This window comes from Oncorhynchus gorbuscha, linkage group LG11, assembly GCF_021184085.1.
Source record: "Oncorhynchus gorbuscha isolate QuinsamMale2020 ecotype Even-year linkage group LG11, OgorEven_v1.0, whole genome shotgun sequence".
NCBI classification, from domain to species: Eukaryota; Metazoa; Chordata; class Actinopteri; order Salmoniformes; family Salmonidae; genus Oncorhynchus; species Oncorhynchus gorbuscha.
This window is the reverse complement of record NC_060183.1, coordinates 23,156,837-23,179,133: the sequence shown is the minus strand read 5'-3', so window position 1 is coordinate 23,179,133 and position 22,297 is coordinate 23,156,837.

Sequence of the window (22,297 nt, the reverse complement as noted above, 5' to 3'; positions counted from 1 at the left end):
AAGCAGTGTGACACAGACAACAAGACCGAGTTACACATGGAGTAAACAATAAACAAGCCAATAACACAAACAAATCAATGGCACAGTAGAAAAAAGAAAGTCTATATACAGTCTGTGCAAAAGGCATGAGGAGGTAGGCAATAAATAAGCCAAAGGTGCGAATAAATACAATTTAGCAGATTAACACTGGAGTGATAAATGAGCAGATGATGATGTGCAAGTAGAGATACTGGTGTGCAAAAGAGCAGAAAAGTAAATCAAATAAAAACAGTATGGGGATGAGGTAGGTAGATTGGGTGGGATATTTACAGATGGACTATGTACAGCTGCAGCGATCGGTTAGCTGCTCAGATAGTTGATGTTTAAAGTTGGTGAGGGAAATAAAAGTCTCCCAACTTCAGAGATTTTTGCAATTCGTTCCAGTCACTGGCAGCAGAGAACTGGAAGGAAAGGCGGCCAAATGAGGTGTTGGTTTTGGGGATGATCAGTGAGATATACCTGCTGGAACGTGTACTACGGGTGGGTGTTGTTATCGTGACCAGTGAACTGAGATAAGGCAGAGCTTTACCTAGCATAGACTTATAGATGACCTGGAGCCAGTGGGTCTGGCGACGAATATGTAGCAAGGGCCACCCGACTAGAGCATACAGGTTGCAGTAGTGGGTGGTATAAGGTGATTTGGTAACAAAACGGATGGCACTGTGATAGACTGCATCCAGTTTTCTGAGTAGAGTGTTGGAAGCTATTTTGTAGATGACATCGCCGACGTCGAGGAACTGTAGGATAGTCCGTTTTACTAGGGTAAGTTTGGCGACGTGAGTGAAGGAGGCTTTGTTGCGAAATAGTATGCCGATTCTAGATTTGATTTTGGATTAGATATGTTTAATATGAGTCTGGAAGGAGAGTTTACAGTCTAACCAGACACCTAGGTATTAATAGTTGTCCACATATTCTAGGTCGGACCGTCCAGGGTAGTCGGGCGGGCGGGTGCGGGCAGCGAATGGTTGAAAAGCATGCATTTGGTTTTACTAGCTTTTAAGAGCAGTTTGAGGCCATGGAAGGAGTGTTGTATGGCATTGAAGTTCGTTTGGATGTTAGTTAGCACAGTGTCGAAGGAAGGGCCAGAAGTATACAGAATGGTGTCGTCTGCATAGAGGTGGATGAGGAAATCGCCCGCAGCAAGAGCGACATCATTGATATATACAGAGAAAAGAGGCGGCCCGAGAATTGAACCCTGTGGTACTCCCACAGAGACTGCCAGAGGTCTGGACAACATGCCCTCCGATTTGACATACTGAACTCTGTCTGCAAAGTAGTTGGTGAACCAGGCGAGGCAGTCATTAGAAAAACCATATTGAGTCTGCCGATAAGAATACGGTGATTGATAGAGTCGAAAGCCTCGATGAAGACGGCTGCACAGTACTGTCTTTTATCGATGGCGGTTATGATATTGTTTAGTACCTTGAGCGTGGCTGAGGTGCACCTGCGACCGGCTCGGAAAACGGATTGCACAGAGGAGAAGGTACGGTGGGATTAGAAATGGTCAGTGATCTGTTTCTTAATTTGGCATTTGAAGACTTTCTATATATAGGCAGTGCAGGATGGATATAGGTCTGTAACAGTTTAGGTCTAGGGTGTCACCCCGTTTGAAGAGGGGGATGACCGCGGCAGCTTTCCAATCTTTAGGGATCTCGGACGATACAAAAGAGAGGTTGAACAGGCTGGTAATAGGGGTTGCAACAATGGCGGTGGATAGTTTTAGAAAGAGAGGATCCAGATTGTCTAGCCCAGCTGATTTGTACGGGTCCAGATTTTGCAGCTCTTTCAAAACATCTGCTGTCTGGATCTGGGCGAAGGAGAAGCTGGGGAAGCTTGGGTGAGTAGCTGCGGGAGGGGGGGGGGGGGCAGAGCTGTTGGCCGGGGTTGGAGTAGCCAGGAGGAAGGAATGGCCAGCCGTTGAGAAATGCTTGTTGAAATTTTCAATTTTTGTGGATTTATCAGTGGTGACTGTGTTATCTAGCCTCAGTGCAGTGGTCAGCTGGGTGGAGGTGCTCTTGTTCTCCGTAGACTTTAAAGGGTCCCAAAAGAGTTAGAGCTACAGGATGTGAATTTCTGCTTGAAAAAGCTAGCCTTTGCTTTCCTGACTGACTGCGTGGTATTGTTTTCTGACTCCCCTAAACAGTTGCATATCAAGGGGACTATTCGATGCTATTGCAGTCCGCCACAGGATGTTTTTGTGCTGGTCAAGGGCAGTGAGGTCTGGAATGTACCATGGGCTATATTTGTTCTTAGTTCTACATTTTTTGAACGGGGCATGCTTATCTAAGATGGTGAGGAAATTACTTTTAACGAATGACAAGGCATCCTCGACTGACGGGATGAGGTCAATATCCTTCCAGGATACCCGGGCCACGTCAATTAGAAAGGCCTGCTCGCAGAAGTGTTTTAGGGAGCGTTTGACAGTGATGAGGGGTGGTTGTTTGACCGCGGACCCATAGCGGATACAGGCAATGAGGCAGTAATCGCTGAGATCCTGATTGAAAACAACGTAGGTGTATTTGGAGGGCAAGTTGGTCAGGATAATGTCTATGAGGGTGCCCATGTTTATTGATTTAGGGTTGTACCTGGTGGGTTCCTTGATGATTTGTGTGAGATTGAGGGCATCTAGCTTAGATTGTAGGACTGCCGGGGTGTTAAGCATATCCCAGTTTAGGTCACCTAACAGAACGAACTCTGAAGCTAGATGGGGGGCGATCAATTCACAAATGGTGTCCAGGGCACAGCTGGGAATGGAGGGGGGTCAATAGCAGGCGGCAACAGTGAGAGACTTATTTCTGGAGGTTAATTTTTAAAATTAGAAGTTCAAAGTTTTTGGGACCTGGAAAGAATGACAGAACTTTACAGGCTATTTCTGCAGTAGATTGCAACTCCTCTCCCTTTGGCAGTTTTATCTTGACAGAAAATGTTGTAGTTGGGTATGGAAATCTCTGAATTATTGGTGGCCTTCCTAAGCCAGGATTCAGATACGGCAAGGAGTCAGAGTTGGCAGAGTGTGCTAAAGGAGTGAGTAAAACAAACTTAGGGAGGAGGCTTCTGATGTTGACATGCATGAAACAAGGCTTTTTCGATCACATAAGTCAACAAATGAGGGTGCCTGGGGACACGAAGGGCCTGGTTTTACCTCCACATCACCCGAGGAACAGAGGAGCATTAGGATGAGGGTACAGCTAAAGGCTATCAAAACTGGTCGCCTAGAGCGTTGGGGACAAAGAATAAAAGGAGCAGATTTCTGTGCATGGTAGAATAGATTCAGGGCATAATGTGCAGACAGGGGTATGGTGGGGTGCGGGTACAGCGGAGGTAAGCCCAGGCACTGAGTGATGATAAGAGTGGTTGTATCTCTGGATAAGCTGGTTATAATGGGTGAGGTCACTGCATGTGTGGGAGGTGGGACAGAGGAGGTATCAGAGGTATGATGAGTGGAACTAGGGGCTCCATTGTAAACTAAAACAATGATAACTAACCTAAACAACAGTATACAAGGCATATTGACACGAGAGAGACATACAGCAAGCATAAAGTAATCACAGGTGTTGATTGGGAGAGCTAGCTAAGACAACAACGGGTGAGACAACAACAGCTAATCAGCTAAAACGGCGATGACTGGGCAGAGAGGGTCGGTTAACTACACACAGAGCCTGAGTTTGCGGTTGGGGCCGACAGATAAACAAAAAATAAACAGAATGGAGTACCGTGATTCATGGACAGTCCAGCAGGCATCAGTTATGTAGTCAAGTGATAATAGGATCCAGGGGGAAACAATAGAAGGAACAGGGAAGCAGCGGAGTAGTCGCTACTACGCTAGCACGCAGGTGACACAGCGTTTAAAGTTAGTAGCCCGGGGCTAGTAGAAGCGTCTGCTCCGATGTCCGACGGAGGCCGATTGAAGGCACAGCAGATGGAGAATTCGTCGGCAGAACAGTTGTGGTGGTGCGGTGGGGCGCCGTGACGACAAAGGATCCAAGCCAGATGGCGAAAGAGGTATTGTAGTTGTAGTAATTTAGTTTTCTAGCCGGGAGATGCGCCTGGCTCACGCCTAACTGGTGCTAGCCTCGGGGCAGGGGTGTTAGCCACTATAGCCACTATAGCCACTCGGTAGCAGCGGCAATCCGGTGCCAAGGTCCAGAGCTTACAGTATGGCAAGGATCCGGTGGAGTAGTGTGTTCTAGCCTTGTTTGGGTGGAGTCCGGGTGAACAACTGAGTAAGCCGGGAGGTGGGCCTCAGGGATAGCTTCGGTACTGGGTAACTCGGTTGGTGCTAGCTAGCTGTGAAGATCAGGAGTAATGGTCGTTGGATTACGGCAGGAATCCGGTGTTGTAGTGGAGAGACAGTCCGTTACTGGTAGGCTGGCGAGTATTATCCAGGCACATTTTTTTTAAAGGGCTGATATCTGAGCAGAAGGTAAAGGCCGTTAGCTGGTTAGCTTCTTATGGCTAGGTGGTTCTTGCTATAAGGTCTAAAAATGACAAATAATAGTGGTTCCGTATTATATTGGGTGAGGCAGGTTACCGGAAGGTATAGTTGAACTAAAATGGAGAAGAGATTGAAAATAATACAAAAAAATATGTACATACATATACAGTAGGGAGAAGTATTTGATACACTGCCGATTTTGCAGGTTTTCCTACTTACAAATCATGTAGAGGTCTGTAATTTTTATCATAGGTACACTTCAACTGTGAGAGATGGAATCTAAAACAAAAATCCAGAAAATCACATTGTATGATTTTTAAGAAATTAATTTGCATTTTATTGCATGACTTAAGTATTTGATACATCAGAAAAGCAGAACTTAATATTTGGTCAGAAACCTTTGTTTGCAATTACAGAGATCATACATTTCCTGTAGTTCTTGACCAGGTTTGCACACACTGCAGCAGGGATTTTGGCTCACTGCTCCATACAGACCTTCTCCAGACCCTTCAGGTTTCGGGGCTGTCGCTGGGTAATACAGACATTCAGCTCCCTCCAAAGAGTTTCTATTGGGTTCAGGTCTGGAGACTGGCTAGGCCACTCCAGGACCTTGAGATGCTTCTTACGGAGCCACTCCTTAGTTGCCCTGGCTGTGTGTTTCGGGTCGTTGTCATGCTGGAAGACCCAGCCACGACCCATCTTCAATGCTCTAACTGAGGGAAGGAGGTTGTTGGCCAAGATCACGCGATACATCGCCCCATCCACCCTCCCCTCAATACGGTGCAGTCGTCCTGTCCCCTTTGCAGAAAAGCATCCCCAAAGAATGATATTTCTACCTCCATGCTTCACGGTTGGGATGGTGTTCTTGGTTTTGTACTCATCCTTCTTCTTCCTCCAAACATGGCGAGTGGAGTTTAGACCAAAAAGCTATATTTTTGTCTCATCAGACCACATGACCTTCTCCCATTCCTCCTCTGGATCATCCAGATGGTCATTGGCAAACTTCAGACGGGCCTGGACATGCGCAGGCTTGAGCAGGACGATCTTGCGTGCGCTGCAGGATTTTAATCCATGACGGCGTAGTATGCTACTAATGGTTTTCTTTGAGACTGTGGTCCCAGCTCTCTTCAGGTCATTGACCAGGTCCTGCTGTGTAGTTCTGCGCTGATCCCTCACCTTCCTCATGATCATTGATGCCCCACGAGGTGAGATCTTGCATGGAGCCCCAGACCGAGGGTGATTGACCGTCATCTTGAACTTCTTCCATTTTCTAATAATTGCGCCGTTGTTGCCTTCTCACCAAGCTGCTTGCCTATTGTCCTGTAGCCCACCCCAGCCTTGTGCAGGTCTACAAGTTTAACCCTGATGTCCTTACACAGCTCTCTGGTCTTGGCCATTGTGGAGAGGTTGGAGTCTGTTTGATTGAGTGTGTGGACAGGTGTATCTTATACAGGTAACGAGTTCAAACAGGTGCAGTTAATATAGGTAATGAGTGGAGAACAGGAGGGCTTCTTAAAGAAAAACTAACAGGTCTGTGAGAGACGGAATTCTTACTGGTTGGTAGGTGATCAAATTCTTCTGTCATGCAATAAAATGAAATTAATTACTTAAAAATCATACAATGTGTTTTTCTGGATTTTTGTTTTAAATTCCATCTCTCACAGTTAAAGTGATAAGAATTACAGACCTCTACATGCTTTGTAAGTAGGAAAACCTGCAAAATCGGCAGTGTATCAAATACTTGTTCTCCCCACTGTATATATACAAAAAAAGACTAAAAATACAAAAGTACACGAGAAGACGAACAAAACACGTCTGCACTGCTACGCCATCTTGTAATAATGGCGGTATGACGCTACAAGCTTGGCACATTCTTCTCTGCAGATCCTCTCAAGCTCTGACAGGTTGGATGGGAGCATCGCTGCACAGCTATTTTCAGGTCTCTCCAGAGATGTTTGGTTGGGTTCAAGTCCGGGCTCTGGCTGGGCCACTCAAGGACATTCAGAGACTTGTCCCGAAGCCACTCCTACGCTGTCTTGGCTGTGTGCGTGCTTAGGGTCGTTGTCCTGTTGGAAGGAGAACCATCACCCCAGGTCTGGAGCGCTCTGGAGTAGGTTTTCATCCATGATCTCTCTGTACTATGCTCCATTCATCTTTCCTTTGATCCTGACTGGTTTTCCCAATCCCTGCTGCTGAAAATCATCCCCACAGCATGATGCTGCCTCCAATATGCTTCACAGTAGGGATGGTGACAGGTTTCCTCCAGACGTGACGCTTGGCATTCAGGCCAAAGAGTTCAATCTTGGTTTCATCAGACAAGAGAATCTTGTTTCTCATGGACTGAGTCCTTTAGATGCCTTTTGACAAACTCCAAGCGGGATTTCATGTGCCTTTTACTGAGCAGTTTTTCCGTCTGGCCACTCTACCATAAAGGACTGATTGGTGGAGTGCTGCAGAGATATTTGTCCTTCTGGAAGGTTCTCCCATCTCCACCGAGGAACTTTGGAACTCTGTCAGAGTGACCATCCGGTTCTTGGTCACCGCCCTGATCAATGCCCTTCTCCCCCAATTGCTCAGTTTAGCTGGGCGGCCAGCTCTGGGAAGAATCTTGGTGGTTACAAACTTCTTCCATTTAAGAATGATGGAGGCTACTGTGTTTTTGGGGATCTTCAATGCTGCAGAAATATTTGGGTACCCTTCCCCAGATCTGAGCCTCGACACAATCCTGTCTCGGAGCTCTACTGTCACGACTTCTGCCGAAGTAGTTGCCTCTCCTTGTTCGGGCGGTGCTCGGCGTTCGACGTCACCGGTCTTCTAGCCATCATTGATCCTTTTTTCATTTTCCATTGGTTTTGTCTTGTCTTCCCACACACCTGTTTTCAATCCCATTCATGACTTGTTGTGTATTTAACCCTCTGTTTCCCCTCATGTCTTTGTCAGAGATTGATTTGTTGTCAGTGTAGTGTTATTGTTTTGTATAGGTGCGCGTCGGGTCTTCATACCCATGTTTTGTTTGTTTGTACAAATTGTTATGGAGCATACTTGTGGAACTTTATTAAAAGACTCCATATTTACACTCCATTTTGACTCTCCTGCGCCTGACTTCCCTGCCACCTATTACACCTATGCATGACATCTACAGACAATTCCTCCGACCTCATGGGTTGTTTTTTGCTCTGACTGTCAACTGTGGGATCTTATCTAGACAGGTGTCTACCTTTCCAAATCATGTCCAATCAATTGAATTTACCGCAGATGGACTCCAATCAAGTTGAAGAAACATTTCAAGGATGATCAATAGAAACAGGATGCACCTGAGCTCAATTTCAAGTCTCATAGCAAAGTGTCTGAATACTTATGTAAATATGGTATTTCTGTGTTTTATTTGGGATAAATTTGCATACATTTCTGAAAACCTGTTTTCGCTTTGCCATTATGAGGTATAGTGTGTAGATCGATGAGGATTCTGTTTTATTTTGTCCATTTCAGAATAAGGCTGTAACGTAGCAAAATGTCGAAAAAGTCAAGGGGTCTGAGTACTTTCCGAAGGCACTCTATGTTGTGTATTACATTGTGTTGCTACTCCGTGGCAATTTCCATTTCCATTATGTGCCTTACTCAAGTAGCCAGTGAAGGGGACAGTGAAAATGAAATATCATAAGTGTTCATTTCACTGAAAACCAGTATGAACTAACATTATCAAAGACTCTGACATCCCTGAAAGGGTTTGGTCACCGACCAGTAATTATCACTATCATCATCATCATCATCATAAAACATATATAAAGTATATGTTTTATTGTCACATACACTGGATAGGTGCAGTGAAATGGGTTGTTTTACAGGGTCAGCCACAGTAGTAGGCACCCCTGGAACAAATTAGGGATAAGTAGCTTTTCACCTTGTCTGCTCGGGTATTCGAACCAGTGACCTTTCGGTTACAGGCCCAAACGCGAGGCTACCTGCCGCCAGGCAGTTGCTGCTGAAACTTCACAAAGACTATCCCTATCACTTTCACTTAACCCTCACTATGGGTTCTCCAATGGGGGTTAAACCACGAGCCTAGCGGGAGAATGGAGATGGTGTTTCAGGAAATAAGATCTAGTGGATAGAGTTGGTACTTGCTGACATGGCTCTGACAAAGCTGTAGAGGTGATGATGGTGGATGTGTCAGAGATGGGGACGAGGGGTGCCACCTTACCACCTCAACCCTCTCCTTCCTCTCACTGCAACTAGACTAATTAGAGGATACTTTATAGCTGCTGAGGGGTGAAATGCTGTGGCCTGTGGTTTGTCCATCATTTACTGTGGCCTTGCAGGTTTTTCTGTTTTGTGGTGACTTTAAAATAATGTTGTTATAACATTATGTGGTATTGTTATATCATAACATTTATGGTAACATTATTATAACTGATGGTGTTTTGTGAGGAGTACCAACACAGTACTGTACAGTGCTGTCATTTCATGGTCTTTTAAAATGAGCATGTATTAAAACTTGACACAACTCATTGTCAATGTCGTTGAGCAATTTTGCATCCTTTTTGGTTGTCGCAAGAAAACAATCATGTACAGTACACCCATAACCACTTCCACTGTCCTTCAGTGTAACTGGAATTACATCTCTCGGCAGTGAGAATACGCTGTGCGTCCCCAATATGAGGCATGATGCTTCATGGTACAGCGAGCCCCATCTGTCACGCCTTAATGACCGGACCAATGAGGTCGCTCGCTGTACAGTTGCGATCTGTACGGGCACTTGAGGGCTTTTGTGCATGGCGGACAAAGACAAAAATAAAGCAAGACCTCAAAAAGGAGAGCGTGGAGCAGCGTCGCTGGGGATCTTATTGTCCTACACTGTTATTGGTTCGTACCAAAAGGTTCTGATGGATAATCCTTAAACAAAGCTCTTACGACACATTTCTCCCAAACTGTGTACTAGCCTTGGCGTGACAATGACCATATGACCATATGTGGTAGCACAAACAGAACAGTCAGTGCTATCCGGATTCCTTAGGACGTCCCTACCCTAAACCCTAACCTTAACCCCTACCTATTCTAGATAGAGGAGCTCAAAACTGAATGCTGTTCAGATGGATGGATTTCTGGAATCAAATCCTAGATGCCATTGCCTTCCATTGTGCCTTTGAGCACTTAACCCCCCCACAACAACAGCTATGCAAGCACCCAGTGTGGCAGCCCTCCACACCTCACCCCCCCAAAAAATGAATGAATGAATGTGTATGTACAGTATGTCTCTTTCAGTGGTTGGGTTAAAAGCCGAAGTCAAATTTCGATTGGACCTTGTGTGCAATTGACCAATAAAGTGATCTTCATCTTAATAGTGGTACAGATACGTCAAACCAGCTGACACCGGGGGTGAGGGAGGCCCATTAGTGAGCCAGTGACTCTGAGAGAGGTGATGTGGATAGGCCAACAAAATACCAAATGTGGCTGAGGGCATAGATTGGATAGAGTAAAGGTTTTCAGTAAGTTCTGCACCTGAGGTTCACAGAGGGACCTGGGGTAGAAGGCACAGGTGTGTGCAGAAAAAGCTAACTACTGGCTATGAAGTGCACATTTTTTTTAAACGTGATAATGTAAAATCAGGAAGAAAAATATATATCTAATGCCATAGATATCTACTGTCCAGTAATGTATGGCGCTGTTCATCCAAGGATCATAATTGATTGTTACAGTAATGTACAGTAAGTACAGTCCTGGTCAAAAGTTTTGAGAATGACACAAATATTAATTTCCACCAAGTTTGCTGCTTCAGTGTCTAGTTATTTTTGTCAGATGTTACTATGGAATACTGTAGTATAATTACAAGCATTTCACAAGTGTCAAAGGCTTTTATTGACAATTACAGGAAGTTGCAAAGAGTCAATATTTGCAGTGTTGACCCTTCTTTTTCAAGACCTCTGCAATCCGCCCTGGCATGCTGTCAATTAACTTCTGGGCCACATCCTGACTGATGGCAGCCAATTCTTGCATAATCAATGCTTGGAGTTTGTCAGAATTTGTGGGGTTTTGTTTGTCCACCCGCCTCTTGAGGATTGACCACAAGTTCTCAATGGAATTAAGGTCTCGGGAGATTCCTGTCCATGGACCCAAAATATTGATGTTTTGTTCCCCGAGTCACTTAGTTATCACTTTTGCCTTATGGCAAGGTGCTCCATCATGCTGGAAAAGGCATTGTTCATCACCAAACTGTCCCTGGATGGTTGGGAGAAGTTGCTCTCGGAGGATGTGTTGGTACCATCCTTTATTCATGGCTGTGTTCCTAGGCAAAATTGTGAGTGAGCCCACTCCCTTGGCTGAGAAGCAACCCCACACATGAATGGGCTCAGGATGCTTTACTGTTGGCATGACACAGGACTGATGGTAGCGCACACCTTGTCTTCTCCGGACAAACTTTTTTTCCGGATGCCCCAAACAATCGGAAAGGGCATTCATCAGAGAAAATTACTTTACCCCAGTCCTCAGTAGTCCAATCCCTGTACCTTTTGCAGAATATCACTCTGTCCCTGATGTTCTTCCTAGAAAGAAGTGGCTTCTTTGCTGCCCTTCTTGACACCAGGCCATCCTCCATGCACTCACACCTGCCTGCTGCCATTTCTGAGCAAGCTCTGTACTTGTGGTGCCCCGTTCCCGCAGCTGAATCAACATTAGGAGACGGTCCTGGCGCTTGCTGGACTTTCTTGGGCGACCTGAAGCCTTCTTCACAACAATTGAACCGCTCTCCTTGAAGTTCTTGATGATCCGATAAATGGTTGATTTAGGTGCAATCTTACTGGCAGCAATATTCTTGCCTGTGAAGCCCTTTTTGTGCAAAACAATGATGACGGCACATGTTTCCTTGCAGGTAACCATGGTTGACAGAGGAAGAACAATGATTCCAAGCACCACCCTCCTTTTGAAGCTTCCAGTCTGTTATTCGAACTCAATCAGCATGACAGAGTGATCTCTAGCCTTGTCCTCATCAATACTCACACCTGTGTTAACGAGAGAATCACTGACATGATGTCAGCTGGTCCTTTTGTGGCAGGGTTGAAATGCAGTGGAAATGTTTTTTTGGGGGATTCAGTTAATTTGCATGGCAAAGAGGGACTTTGCAATTAATTGCAATTCATCTGATCACTCTTCATAACATTCTGGAATATATGCAAATTGCCATCATACAAACTGAGGCAGCAGACTTTGTGAAAATTAATATTTGTGTCATTCTCAAAACTTTTGGCCATGACTGTACATTAGTACGTTGCCAATGCAACATCACTCCAACGGTCTCATTACTAGGGCCATGAGTTTTTCCTTGTCAGGTCTAGTGAGTCCCACCCATTCCAGAAACCCCAGATCAATTTGTATGTTTAACAGCAATCCAATTAAGGGGGTTACAAAAGGTCAGGAGGTATTAGAGGTGAGACAAAACCTCAGAGGGTGTTCAGTTTCCTGGGTCTTATTCACCGTCTATTGTGTCTTTAATGGCAGCCTCTCCCCTTTTAGTGTGCTATAGAGCTCACTGTGCCATATCTGTTGGCACCACCTCTTTCATTCCTCTTAAGGCCTAAACCTAATGGTGACATGAGGACTCACCCGAGGGCTCATTTTGGTAATGAGCACCACCCCACCGGTCCACCCCAATGTCTCCTGCTGTGTTGGATTTGGTTTAAGGTGCACTGCGCAGCACCAGTCCTCAATGGGTGTAGAGGCAGATGATACCTTTAAAAAAAGATTGTGAGAGAGGTTAAGAGTTTTTCTTTGATGGGGAAAGGCACTGTAGTGGGGGGAGATGAAAATAGGAGTGTTTTTGAGGGAAGTGTGATGGTTTATGTAATATGTGTGTTTAGTTATTGGCCCACTGTTGTAGTTGGAGATATCAAGATGCCACTGTACATTTTAGTAGACATATACACTCTTAGAAAAAAGGGTTCCAAAAGTTATTTGGCTGTCATAAGAGAACCCTTTTGGGTTCCAGGTAGAACCCTCTGTAGAAAGGGTTTCTACCTGCAACCAAAAAGGGTTGTTCAAAGGGTTCTCCTATGGGGACAGCCGAAGAACCCCTTTGGAACCCTTTTTTCTAAAGAGTGTATATGTCTACCAAAATGTACAGTGGCATCTTGATATCCCCAACTACAACAGTGGGCCAAGAACTAAACACACATATTACATAAACCATCACACTTCCCTCCAAAACACTCCTATTTTTTATAGCACTGTTATTTCCAAAGTTGTAGGCTAGAAATCTTAGTAACCCAACATGTACAGGTGCATAAGGAAACATGTAATTTTGCTGAACTAAATTAGCTGATCCTAATGTCTCCAGAAGCACCCACTTGCTACCATATGAATGAAGTTCCCACTCTGCTTCTGTCGCCTTTTAGCTAATCTCGGGGGTGATGTCACTAACACTAACCCAGGGTCAGATTCACTGACCAAAGTCACGGACAGCATTTCAGAGGCTCCCTTAAGCGCCTCCCCACTATCACCGCATAGGCCTCCTGAAGGAAAATGAGAACTCTGCACAGAAGTGAGTCTTTAATGATCTCAAAGTAGTTCAAATAGACTTTGTTATTCACTTGTTAAAGATGAGAATGGATTTATTCAGGGGATATTCTATGGATGTTCATTGTACGCCTCTAAACAGCTCCCATTAAAAGAGTATGGGTGAAGTATGTTAAATTAATGACAAGGCGTATTCCTTTTCCTTTTTGTCTTATGCTATTCTATGCATTATGTCAGTTTCCTTATGATGTGACATCCACAAACAGAATACAGTGAACTAATGACAGTTCTGCTAGTCCTGACTTGGAAAGTGAACCTATTGGTTTACCCTGGGTCATTGACATCTAGGTTAGATTTGTCTGTAGTGGCACACTAGCATATTCACAAAGCATTGACACGCACACCTGACAATTATTCGCAACTCACTGCAAACGCAATTCCTCGCTTCCATGTGCATCCTCGCCTATGCCCGGACCATCCTTTAAATCCGGCTTCTCTCCCGGGAACAATGGGGGACATATTTGTACTTTGGAGCTGGTGACTGGAGCCATTGAGCGGCCCCGCTCTGGGATCGGATGCAGTGAATTAATGTAAAGCCTCGGGGAGAAAAGGGCTGACACAACGGTCAGCTATGGCCCCTGCCCTGGTTTCAGCTAACTTCCACGCAAAGCATCTTCACCCAACCTGACCACTCCACTGGTCCCCTGGCCCCCTGCTGTGGGTCCATAGGATAAAGGTAAATGAAAAGATAAGTTGATATGAGTTTGTTGTAATCTAGAGGGTGTATAGAGATAATGTGATGTAATACTATGGTAAAAGGACTGATTTAATAATATTGTACAAAGGAGGTCCATACAGGCCTGATGTTGGAGCGTTTTAGCAGTTTGCGAGTTAATGAGTAAAATAATGGATACATTTATTTTTGATAAAATAATACGCCTTGTATGTAGCATTGTTGCAACATTAGCATCTTAGAATTAGTTCTGTGAATGAGATAAATTCTAAATGTGACAAAATCATTTCATCCTTGTCTTTCGTTCAGTTCTGCATTGGGAGACGTATCTTGAAGAGGTAAGCTGTTCCTTCCCAGCCATTGTCAGTTGCTCTCTGGCTGTCCTGTGCCAAGGCTTGTTAGCCCAGCCTTATCAATGGCCCCTGTTCTCCTGTTCCAGAAACGCCCCGAGCAAGTGAGGCTTGTGGCACACCACCATATGCCTGAACAAAACGGCCATATGACTCACTGTTTAATTCATTTTTGTTAGGCAATGTGTCTGTTTTCTTGTTCAGCATATTACAATGTTCCTCAATGTCAAAGCAGTACATAATAAAGAAAACAGTGCACGACGTCAACAGTCTAAACTCAGTTAGGTGTAATAAAATAGTTATCATTTCATCCTGTCTTGTATTAATCGTAATATAAATGTTATATTCCATCCTCCTGAGCTTCTCAATGACACTGCATCTATAAGGTTAATTAAATAAAAACGCCCTGTGCAATTACATTTGTAAATCTGATTATATCCACAGACTGTGTGTGTGTGTGTGTGTGTGTGTGTGTGTGTGTGTGTGTGTGTGTGTGTGTGCACGCGCTTGTGAGTGTGTGCACATGTGTGTGTGTGGACGGTGGGGGGGGGTTGTAAGATAGATAGATAGAGTGAGAGAGAAAGCAAGAGAGAGCTAGAAAGAGAAAGACAGTCAGAGAGAGAGGACTGGTTAGATGCTAACAGACAATAGTATGCAGGCACTCCATGGTGCCAGTGTGAAACGGGGTCAGTTGATGAGTCGTTCCACCAACTAGGTAGGTGCCTTTTGAGTTGTGTAACTTGGTGAAAAAAACAGAGCTTTATTTCACTTAATTTTAACATTGCCATAAAAAGCACATGTTCAACTTAATAAAATTAATAAAAAACATGTTTTCCCATCTCAATAATTTAAATCACAAAATGACAATAATGTAACAGGGTTGACGACTTCATCTTAAATCAGCCATAAATCCCCTTGTGACAGGGGGAATGGAAGCTTGTGGTGTGTGACAGGGGGAATGGAAGCTTGTGGTGTGTAACAGGGGGAATGGAAGCTTGTGGTGTGTGACAGGGAGGGGCAATTGAATGCAAGCTTCCCCCCCAAAAAACATTGTTAAAACATTTCTAGCCTGTCTATCTATACGTTGATTTGTTATGCTAGACCCGCTCAGTTTTCCACCAGAAAACACCAGAAAATGGCAAAAAAAAGAGTAGGACCAGCTCACCTGCTTTTACACTGTGATTTAACAATTAGATGTTCAATGTTTATTTTGAAATTACTTTTAAAAAGGAACACTTCACCATTTAAAACAAGTGTTCTGTTCACGTAGGAGAAGAGACCTTAAAATGAAGGGCAGGTTCTTTTTTTCTACTTTAAAATGAATCACTAATCACATGAAATAAATAATCATCTTCAGAAATGACTGTCAAAGCAACAAAATAACTAGGGCTTTGCAATGATAGTGAAACTTGAAGAAATGTTGGGGTTAAGTGTGTCAAAAACAACACAGAGGCTGCACAGAGGGACATGTTAAAATGCTGAATTTTAGCACTGTAGCAAGTCTTGATTCATACTCAAAATCACTTCATTTCATATAACAGACTTTTAAAATGCCATATTTATGCACAAGTTCTACTTCAAATATCAAATGGATGCAAAAGGCACTCATTTTGTGGAACGACCCTATTGGTCAAATTAGTCCTGTACTCTGCACTGGGCTAGGCTGTGTGGAATCGACAGATGGAGGAAAGGTTCCCAGAGAGCTCAGACCTGCCACAAATAGCTCCAAACACACTCGCAAGCACACACACACACACACACAATACTACCTAAGCGGAAGACAACAGGTACTCTATAACTGCCATTCCTGTCACAATCACAAACTCAGCATGTTATCTGACTATCACTGCTTCCATTGACTAGACTATTAATAAAACATTCAATCAGAATCAGATAACTTCCTGAAGGAAATACAACAAAGCAGGATCAATGAGTTAACCAGATAACTTTAATAAATAGGCAGAAATAATGGCTGATTGTCTGGTTCATTAAGAAAGCTAAACTTAGATTATCCTTTTTGGGGGTCAATTAGAACATGCCCATTTCAAGCTTATCTTTACAAAAAAAGTTATTTAAGAATATTTAGTTAACTGGTAATATATAGCTCCTTGATCCTTCTTTGTAGTATACCTCTCTGTACTCAGACAGACCTGGCCTGGTTTTGCCTGGCTTTTCCTGATTTCCTGAGGCTGGCGCTGCGACAGTCCCCCTTCCTGAGCTCAGTGCTGGGGGCTCCATAGGAGCTGTCCAATCACATCGCAGTTAAGGCATCAAGGTCAGGGCAGAGAGACAGGAGGAACACAGAACTCTGGCGGCCTCACGACACTCCAACTCGCTCCCCTGTCCTGGTTATAACAGGATATGATGTGGGCTGATATGATGAAATCCTACGGTTTTATGTTTGTTTACAATTTCCATTGAGAAAGTAGATAAATTCATTCTCAACGTGTTTAGCTGAAACAGCTATTTATATACTGTACATTGTCACACCTTCACTCCTCAGTTAGAGACAGTTATAGAATAATGATATAGCACTTGGACATCGGAAGAGGTGGGGAACAGGTGGTTGTGTAAAAAAACATGAGCATGTTTTTGATGAATTGTGCTCTAAAAATAGCAGGCAGAAACGCCTAAAGGGAGTCAGTAGAGAGAGAGAGCAAATGGATGCCATGAGTGACAACATCTGTTATAATGAACAGGAGAAGCTACCAAGCCCCAGAGGGGAAATAAGTTCAACAGGTACTGTATTTATACTGTCTGGTTATACTGTTACTGTACATGACACTGTCATGATTATGTATTGAGGTAAATGTCCTTACATACAGTAAGTAAGGGCTGCCTGCCTTTTAGACTACTTTAGCTAACATCATGTTTCAAGCAGACCACCATAGTCCCTGTTCCCTGTAGCACTCACGTCGGTAGTTATGAAGTGCTTTGAAAGGTTGGTCATGGCTCACATCAACACCATCATGCCGGAAACCCGAGACCCACTCTAATTCGCATACCGCCCTAACAAATCCACAGATGACACAATCTTAATCGCACTCCACACTGCCCTTTCCCAACTGGATGAAATGAACACCTATGTGAGAATGCTGTTCATTGACAACAGCTCAGCATTCAACACCATAGTGCCCACAAAGTTCATCACTAAGCTAAGGACCCTGGGACTAAACACTTCCCTCTGCAACTAGATCCTGGACTTCCTGACGGGCTGCCCCAGGTGGTAAGGGTAGGCAACAACACATCTGCCACGCTGATCCTCAAAACAGGTGCCCCCCAAGGGTGCGTGCTTAATCCCCTCCTGTACTCCCTGTTCACCCACGACTGCGTGGCCAACTACAACTCCAACACCATCAAGTTTTCTTACGACACAACGGTGGTTGGAAAAAATCACAGACAGCTATGAGACAGCCTATAGGGAGGAGGTCAGAGACCTGGCAGTGTAGTGCCAGGACAACAACTTCTCCCTCAATGTGAGCAAGACAAAGGAGATGATCGGGGACTTCAGGAAAAGGAGGGCCGAACACACCCCCATTCACATCGACAGGGCTACATCACTAACAAACTATCATGGTCCAAACACACCAAGAAAGTCGTGAAGAGGGCACGACAACACCTTTTCCCCTCAGGAGACTGAAAAGATTTGGCATGGGTCCCTAGATTCTCAAGAAGTTCTACAGCTGCACCAGAGAGCATCCTGACCGGTTGCATCACCGCCTGGTATGGCAACTGCTCGGCATCCATCCATAATGCGCTACAGAGGGTAGTGCGTACAGCCTACTACATCACTGGGGCCAAGCTTCCTCCCATCCAGGACCCATATATTAGGCGGTGTCAGAGGGATGCCCAAAAAATTGTGAAAGACTCCAGTCACCCAAGTCTTAGACTGTTCACTCTGCTACCGCATGGCAAGTGGTACCGGAGCACCAAGTCTAGGTCCAAAAGGCTCCATAACAGCTTCTACCCCCAAACCATAAGACTGCTGAACAATTAATCAAATGGCCAATGGAAAACTTGATTGCTGACAAGCAAAACATTTTGGGACTATATCAACAATGGACTAATGAAACAAATATCAAAAGATTGTTTTGGGGTGGAGTTTGTCTTTAACATGACGGGTTAGCTAGTTAGCTTTGTGGCAGAACAGATTGCAAATATTCTAATGTTATCTACATAAAACAATTTTGGCATCGTTTCTGTCTTTTGTCATTGATATTCAGTGTCTAACAACATTGTCCATTCAAGTATTGATATTTGATTTTAAAGGGATACAGCCAGTATCTATCAAATTTATTGAATATTCAACGATGGTTTTGCTTGTTTGACAATGGGCCGGAAGTAGAAAAACAATCATGCTTGATCACGAACTGGGTCAAGTGGGCGCGGCTACATAAAGAAGGATTACAGTATCAGGAGGATTTAAAGCGACCCGACCAAATTCACATATAAATGTGAGTTATAGATCTGTCATTCTCATGCAAGCAAGTCTAAGAAGCAGTAGATATGTTCTATGTGTGGTATTTCTATGCTTCACATTCTTAAGTTTTGTTTTTGTGTCTTTTACTTTCGGTTTTGTACACCATCTTCAAACTGCTGAAAATACAATATTTTGGGATATGGAAAATATATATTACAGCGGTTTTGATGTTACAATGATTTTCTACAATGATTTTTTTGTTTTGTCAAATAAACTGAAATTACATGAACTATTCAAATTTTTGCGATCGGAAATGGCAGAGCAATGCACTTTTAAGAGGAGGATGAAGAAAGTGCATCATTTCAGCCAGCCAGGGCTAGAGGTCAGGGTAAGGAAAATAGGGGCGCCAGGGTGTAAGGGTAATAGAGGGGAAACAGGATCCTGAGCCGATTATTTTTCACACCCCTGGGGGTGGCTGGCAATAGACAGACAGGCGGGAGCTTTTCTCGGGATCCTGGCTGTCAGTATCGGGCCCCTGGGGGCCAGAATGAAAACCCTAGACCCAGCCGAGGCCCCCAAAGACCTGCCAATCCGAGCCTATCACAGCCCATTAGGTAATTAGAGGTTCTGAATACATGTGGAGGAAAAAGGCACAGGGTTAGATGGAACGTTATCAAAATGCTGTTGTAATGTTACCTGTCCACTGCCACTATAAGGGCTGATATTGTACTGTAGATAATGTTGCTAGTGAGACGCCTTTATGTGATGTGGCTACAGGGTTAGATAAAAGGTCAGCAGAATGCTACTGTAATTTTACATGAATGTTATTGCAATTGAAGGAGCAATCTGCAGTTGCTACCTCAATTTTTTAAAACTTATAATTGAATGATATGCACCCATTGATTCTTGAAGAATATAATGTATAAATGCTTCATGAGCTTAGCTAAACTGTCGTATCCCATCAGAACCCAAAGTATAAGCTTGTTTTACTCCAATGTCAGTAAACAAAGTAAATGTAAACAAACACTGTATAGCCTCAAAACATGGTTAAAACTATAATCAGTCCTTAATCAGTCCATATTGCTGTCTATACATTTGCGATTGGTTACATTTTTCCAGCCCCACCCCTCAGCTTTCTACCAAAACAGTGGCGGGAGTAAAAACAATGTTTTTGTTTCAATTGTGGATTGACCCTTTACAGCTGACATTATACAGTGCTGCTATACGACGCTATAAAAATGTATACTGTAGTTTAAGAACTAATACAGAGTTTAAAGTGGGGGGCAATAAATAATTCAAATTGAGGATTCAGTTGTTGTTGGGCACTCTTTCTTTTGTTTCTGTTTGAATGTAGAAAAGTTTGAATGTTGAAAAAGGCCTGCAGTCGGCAGCCTACCGTCCCTCACAACCCCCCGGCCTCCGTGTCATTGTGGGCTGCAAGGCTGCGATACAGAGCCAAGTGCTTGGACATCGCTGGAGCGTGAAAGCTCCCGTTCATCCTGTTTAATAGAGTGTACTCAGACCCTGCATTGATCCAACAGCAATCCACCAGTTGACCACCCAGTCATAATGAGCCACAAATAGAGTCTCGCTTGCATAACTGCATGTGACAATAGGGTTGCCTTTCTGCCCCAATGGACAGTAAATTATTACAATTACCCGTCACTGATCGCTCATAAACTGTCCGGAACATAGGAATGGGCGAGAGTTGAGAGCCGAGCCACGTTTCTCAGCAACTTCCTAAATAACTTATCTCGCTTCGCTAGCTCAGTCGCCATAGAATTAACATTAGCATTAACGAGGATATAGATACGTAGTGAATAGTAGTGACATTGTTATGTAACACAGGCTCCTAGAAGTCAGAAAGAGACAATAACTATGCTAATGCTAAATGCTACGATAACAAAACTTTCAGGCTATTTATTCTATTAACTATGCTAATGCTAAATGCTACAATAACAACACTTTCATTTGGTTGTATAAAGTATGCGAGGTACACCTAATTGTGTGCAGTAGGGCCACCAGAATACTTGTGGTGAGGTGGCATTGGCAGCGCCACACCCCTTTTTATTTAGTTCAATGAAATAAATTGACGCAAACCGGTAAAAACAGGGGCAAAATGCTGTTTTTTAGACCGATGTGCTTCATGACTTGTCAACTCGCGCACAATTTCTCTGTCCTTCACATTGAGTGCTGCTGCAGGCTCTTTGCATGTCTTGAACGATCAGATCAGAACAAGACTATTTTTCAGTCTGATCAACTGCAGGCTACTAACAGCAGCTGCATAGTCTATCCCAGCGTTTCCCAAACCCGGTCCTGGCCCCCCTGGGTGCACGTTTTGGTTTTTGGCCTAGCACTACACAGCTGATTCAAATATTCAAAGCTTGATGATGAGTTATTTATTTGTAGTGCTAAGGCCAGGTTAGGTTAAATGAAGCCATAATGTTGTGTATTTATAGCCCATTTGTTTGTGATTAAATGTGAATGGGATAAAATGTGGTTTATGGTCAAACGTGGGCTGACTAGGCTAACTAGACTTTTTCAATCCAAAATTATTATTTGGAATGAATCAATAAACTCAATAGCTAATAAATAAATACAACTGAGTCCTATGGTTGAATAGGGAAGGACTACATGATGCAAACCCTGTGAGTTTTATTGTCCAATCATGTTGCTTTCTCTGTATCTGTGTTTTACAACATCACACCTTTGGTGCGCAGAACAGGTAACCTTCGGCTGTATCTAATTGAGCCTTTCCCTGTTGCAACCTGACAAAGCTGGTTTCTCGAGCGATTTCTTGAGGTCATTTCATGAAAAGTGGCTAATCCAGCACCAAAGCACTATTTTCTTCTCCATCTGTCCTCATTGATCTTCTCAAAATATAAGCAACTAAATGAATCATTATTGTTGTGATAATGGTTTCACCCTGGTCTCATACTCCCTTAAGGCTTCATTCTACCAGGTCAATGGCATGGCTTCCAATAAATTCAATAATATTATGTTTTCTAGCATATTGTGTGGAAACGAATATGAAGCAAATATGCACTGTGTTACTAAGACTTCTTAATGCAGGGCTCCCTTGGAAAGAGGCCTTGGTCTCAATGGGACTCCCTGCTGAAATGATGGTTAAATAAGAATGGGTATTTTCATATCACTAAAGACAGCTTTAGTGTCTTTTCATCTAATAAACCAATTTCACAGTCCTTTCTTCAATTACAAGCTTTAGCCAATGCACCAAGTATACACATTTTTCAGATGTGAGGAATTCACAATCTCAAGCTAAGACACTGCTTGGAAATAGTGCATAAATCGGTGAGACAGAGACTTTTTCGATGAACAGTGGAAGGGCTAAACGATAATATACAGTAACGACAGTTATTTTTATCACTGAACATTGAACACTTTTACTGCAGTAGTTATCTATGAGTGCTGCTGAAAAATTATCACATTTACTACACCAGCATCCACTCAACCAAACCAGATGCTCAATTTCCTTCAAACCTAATCTAATGGGAACATTCTCTGCTATAAATGAACTTTGTTTGCATTGAGAAATCATTTTTCAGCTCTTACGTACAGCAACTGTGGTACGTTAAGAGCCGTCATATAAATTCAAATGCCATAACAGAGACACAATTCGTTGGATGGAAGATTTTTACCGTGGCTGCAGTGTTAGTCTTGGACAGGACTCAGATCAGTGCTTATGGAGTTGACAAAGCATGATAATATGTGTTTGTCCGTCTCCAGATCTCAATCTAATTGAACACTTGGGAGGTTTCTAGAGTAGCGCCTGAGACAGCGTTTTCCAACACCAT